This window comes from Prosopis cineraria, unplaced genomic scaffold (assembly GCF_029017545.1).
Source record: "Prosopis cineraria cultivar Desert tree isolate PC_DT_omini unplaced genomic scaffold, ASM2901754v1 PC1348, whole genome shotgun sequence".
Taxonomy (NCBI): Eukaryota; Viridiplantae; Streptophyta; class Magnoliopsida; order Fabales; family Fabaceae; genus Prosopis; species Prosopis cineraria.
The window spans coordinates 1-5,613 of record NW_026556673.1 but is presented as its reverse complement, the minus strand read 5'-3'; the positions used below and the strand labels follow the sequence as shown (position 1 = coordinate 5,613).

Sequence of the window (5,613 nt, the reverse complement as noted above, 5' to 3'; positions counted from 1 at the left end):
TCGGAGGTAACAAGAAGGTATAAGATTAATATCCGATCATGCATATAAATCAGGTCACATGATTATCAGTATTGTGGTCTGGCATGTGTTAGGGGCATATGATTGGTAGTATTACGACTCCGTATTGTGAATTGTGATTTAAAATGGATATATGTATATTTGAGCTCGGTCACATAGTTGTTAGTATTATAAACTGCAGCCAAGTTTATCACATATGTTGTGATGGTGTGTTTTTACCTATTTGCATATATTTACAATTGATATGCAACTATATAGATTAGGTGAAACTTAATTATTGAGTGGTTGTACTCACCCCTCAATTCTTAACATTTTCAAGACATAGTTCATTAGATTTGAGTTAAGAAAAAAACATACTGAGACTTAGGATTTTTAGAGTAATCCTTTTTATATGCCTTGCTTTATCATTTTATGTGTATTAATGTTGCATAATTGCTAACTAGATCACATGTCATTATTTTGTACTGTTTACATTACTATAGTGTACAACTTGTGTATTTTGTATCTTAAGTTAGTGAGTTTTAGTTGTAAACCAATGGTATAGCTAAAAAACTTGTGCAAGTAAAAACATATGTATTTTAAATGATTTGAAATGAAAATGATGGTTTTGTACATGAGTTTTGTCTCCCTTATGCCTTTGTAAAACTTAAGGTTAAGTGATGATTTTAAGAAATATGTATTTTTGGTTGTGTTTGATGTGTTGCATAGGTCTGCTAGAGTTCATTAAGTGTAGTCGGAGAGTTGGTATAAGCTTTTGGCACTTCTGGTTAAGTTGGGACACCAAAGTTGTGTGTTTTACGTAAAAAGTGATAAAAATGGTTTTTTATATTCAACTTTTTGTAGAAAATAAATTTGAATGCGAAACTATACTATTAGCTAGAGTTAGGAAAAAGCTCCGTATAGACACTGAAACCACCTCAATCGGACGTCGAATGAAGATTTGGGATGCGTTGAAATTTCACTTCCACTGTTATCAAATGACAGCGGTCAAGTTCATGCAATTTGCTGTGGTACATGGCACAGAGGTGAGTGAGCCACGGCGTATGTGTCTTAAATTGCGGCGCATGAGTTGTTTTCTACACAAAAAATATTGTTTTGAGTTTTGAAATTCATTGTTTTGGGCTCCTTTTAATGTCCAAGTTTCCGCATTACTTTCAAACTTTGATTTAAACATTCTAAGTGTATGTAAGATATTAAAAAAAATTTGAACTTTGGGATCCCATTGTAAATGATTTGAGAATTCTTCTCTTTTATATAATTTTACAACCTTGGTAATCTTTTAAGGGTTAATCCCTTAATTGCCATCTTTATGGAGATAAATATAGTTAAGTAAGGAAGACCTTACATAAGTAATATGAGCCTTCTTTCAACACACATAAATTTACAATAAAAAATATTTATATTTTGAAATATCAAATTTTTTTAAAAAATATCTTATAAATTACTCCTTCCATTAAAAAATAAGGTATTTTTGAGGAATTAGATATTTATAAATATAGGACATTTTTAATTTTTTGATGTGTAATCATTGTCTTTTTCTAAAAAGTGTCCCTATTAATAAATAACTTTATATTTATTGTACGGTATTTGATAGAGGTAAATATAAAAATATAAATTTAATTTAAAAATAAGTAATTATTTTATTAAGAGGTGAGATTTAATTAAAATATTTTATATTTTTAAATGGGGGGGGAGTGATAAAGAGATGAGCGAAGGAAAAGCACTTCCTTAACAAAGTCTGTGTTGAGTACTATTCCTCTTTATTGTATGCAAACTGCTCATCTACCTGTGAGTACTTGTGAGGAGATTGATAAATGTTCTCGAGGTTTTCTCTGGGGCTCAACAAGGGAAAAGAAAAAGATTCATCTTGTAGCGTGGGATGAAGTGTGTAAACCAAAAATAAATGGTGGACTAGGTTTATGACATGCAGATCTTCAGAATAAAGCCTTTATGATAAAAGCAGGATGGGCCTTATACATAACAAGGAGGCTTTATGGGCTAGAGTTATTAGAAGTAAATATAACTGTGGAAGGGAGCTAATTCCACAAGTGAATAGGACTCTCCCCGGATCTCAGTTCTGGAGAGGTTTGAGAAACAATTGGGAGAAAGTTGAAGCAAAGTTAGAACTTATAACCACAACCAAGCGAATGAGAAAGTTGTTAGATGGAAACCTGAGAAGCATGGTATTTTTACAGTTCGTTCTGCTTATGATTCATTAATAGATAGTTGTGATTGCCCTGATCAGATGTGGGCCAAGATTTGGAAGCTTGAGTGCCTCAGCGGTGTGTGATCCTTCCTTTGGCTCATGAGTCATGATCGTATCCTTACTAATAAATCTCGCTTTGACCGTTCATTTGGATATTCAACCGTGGTGTAGTTGTTGTCTGAGGAGTTTGAAGACACTCTACATGTGATGAGACAGTGCCCTGAGCTAAGGAAGTGTGGATTGAAATTATTACGCCCTTCTCAAAGACGAGCTTTCTTTACCACAGACTTACGTGAATGGTGCAAGATGAATCTCAAGATTCAGGGTAACAGTTAATAATTTCAAGTGGTGTGATTTATTTGCTGTTTTGTGTTGGGCAATATGGAAACGTAGGAATGAGAGAGTTTTTGAGGGAAGAAGATCGACTACAATGAGTGTCATCGCACAAGCTACTGTTATCCTTAACTGCATGAACGTGGCTAACTGTCGTTTACAAAATACATCTATTGCTGGCATTCGTCCTAATAATCAGGTGGATATGACTATCTTAGCTACTGATGAGCTCTTTGTTTATGTTGATGGGGCTTTTGCGGCTGCTACTAATTCTAAGGTTGTGGAGGTCTAGTTAAAGATACCAAAGGGAATATCATTGAAGCTTTCATGCTTCATTTAAAGAAGGGGGATAATCTGACGGTTTAGAATTATGGGCTTTTATATGGGTTTAAAGCGTGCTTGGAATTTCAAAACCAAGCATGTAAGAATCCATAGTGATTGTCATGAAGCACTGTCTCTGTTAAGAGCCAATAATTACGACCTTCATGAAGACCGAGAGCTTATTGCTAAATTCAACAAATACTTCAAAGAGACTGGCAGGTTATATGAGATGCATTGGAAGGGAGTTCAACTTAGAAGCTGATTTCTTAGCAAAACGTGCCTTATCTCTCCCATGGGTCTTCACGTAGTGGCTGGTGACTCTATTCCTTCATTCATGGAGGAGTTTTAGTTTTTATTTGTTGTTTGTTTTGATTGTTTCTTATTTATCAAAAAAAAAAAAAGAAAAAAGGAAAAGCAATTCCTTCAAGCCAAATATATAACGACACCGTTTGTAGGCGTCACAAGCTTCTTGCGAAAATTCCGTTAATTCGAATAAAAAAAAACAGTTGGATCTCTGATTATCATATAAAGGACATGACGACGTGATTCGGATCGCCTCCCGTGGATTTTGTGCAGCTGTGAAGAACATTGACGTTCATCGCCTTCGAGGTTTCAATTTTACACACTGTTGTTCCCAACCATCAGATAGATCTGATGGTTATTATGAAAGCACTTCCCAGGCACTGTACAGAACCACGGGAGTTGTCTAAATCCGGTGGCAATTGCACTTTGTTTTCGTGACTGCTGACAAACCCAATCAGATCCAGAATGAACGAAAATTCCCTCATTAACTATACTTTTTAATTTTAAAAAAAATACCTCCCATTTAATATTATATTTATAAAAAATTAAAAATAAGAAGAATATAATAGTTAAAAAAATAAAATTAAAAATATTAATAAAAATTTGAAGTGTTTTATATTTTGAATGTTAAATCTTATAAAAAATATCTTGTAAATGAGGTTAAGATAGTATTTCCTCAATTTTAATTTATAAAATAAATTTGGGTTATAACATAATCTTTGATGATTAAAGAGAGTGAATAACAAGAGGAATGGCTACAATTAAGAACAAAGTACATTTTTATTAAATTATTTTATATTTTAAAATACTAAATTAACTTTAAACTTCCAAATTGTTGTTGGTAGTATAGAATTTGGACTATCTCATCAAAATCTGGAGAGTAGAGAGTACGATTCAGGACCGGCGCAGAGGAGCGAGAAGTCATTCCAAGGATAAATTAAAGAACCTCATAGTGCGGTTGTTGCAGAGAGGTTGGGCGGGAGGAAAGAAAGTGAAAGAAAAAGAAATGTCCAGACCAAAGTGCATGCATGAAGAAAACCCATAACTGATCAAGCTCTATATCACCGTCTTCCTCTCTCTATCATACTGTTTCTTCATTGCTTCCAGAATTCCCAAAGGCAAGCTCAGGTTCCTCTCTCTTCCCCAGTCTTCTTCGTCTTCACCCTCCTCCCTCTGAAACTTTCCTCTGTTATCCTCACAGGCCTCATCGCATTGTTCATCACATGGCTCTCACCCTCAAAACTCGTCCTTTTCGCCTTCGATTCAGGCCCTCTCTCTTCACCCCCTGCAAGGATCCCTCCCGATTTTCATCCTAATTTCTTGCCTCCCAATCAAGACCGGCCCAAACCCTAAGAAAACCCCAAAATTGCCTCTCAATCTCCCCATCAAGACCCTTCTCTTCCTTCTCCTTTGCCAACTGTCAACCATAAACAGAATCTCCACCCGAAACTCCTTCTCGCTAACTACTGCTGCTTGTTGTATCTTCTAGTCGACGTCGTTTCGGGAATCTGCAATTCCGTTACTAAAGCCGTTGTCGGAATGGAGTTGGAAAATGCCGTCCGATGAGCCGTATCTCTCCACATCTTTGCAAGACTTCTGGGGAAGACGGTGGAATCTCATGGGACGAACGTTCTGCGAGATGCCGTGTACGAGCCGGCGAGCTCCTTTGGGGCCTCTATATTGGGCCCCCAACGGGCCACGATGCTCGGGATCGTTGCGGCTTTTGTGGTCTCTGGGTTGATGCACGAGCTGATATTTTACTATGTCACGCGTGAGGCTCCCACGTGGGAGGTCACGAGGTTCTTCGCGCTGCACGGACTATGTGTGGTTGGGGAGTTTGGTGTCAAGAAGTTGCTAGGCCAGCCCAATGGGGGGTTTGTTCGGCCGTGTATGGGCCCATGACAGTAGCGTTTGTGATCGGCACGCCCACTGGCTGTTCTTTTCTCCGTGGTGAGAAACGGGGCGGATGAGGAGAGCAGCAAAAGGAATTCATGAATCTTCTGGAATGTATGATGGGAAAAGTAGGCTTAACCCAATTACATGGTTAAAAAAGTTAATTCGATTTTTTTTATGGAGCTCCCCGTCCCAAAAAACAAAGTATTATAGAAATTCAATCATCGATTTCGTGCGTATTATAATTAGTAGGGTTTTCCCGAAGTTAAACTTCAAAAAATTCTTATTTTAGCTATCTTGTGTTACTATGCTACTCCATTTGTTTTTATTATTTTTTAAAGCAACTATCACTTTTGATTTATATTTTTTTTATAAGTAAAATAACCCATTCTAATAATATTTATTATCATTTTCTAAATAATCTTCATAATTTATAATAATGAAAAACAATGAATGTAAAGTTATGTAGATTTACACACAAGTTATTTTAATCCACTTTTTTTATTTTCAAACATAATTATTATAATTAACTAACTTTT

At 35.9% G+C, this 5,613-nt stretch overlaps 1 pseudogene; it reads left to right on the top strand.

Annotated features, from left to right (window-relative positions):
- The first annotated feature begins 1,982 nt into the window (after positions 1–1,982).
- Positions 1,983–5,151, top strand: LOC129299913 (probable long-chain-alcohol O-fatty-acyltransferase 5; annotated as a pseudogene).
- The last annotated feature ends 462 nt before the right edge of the window (positions 5,152–5,613 follow it).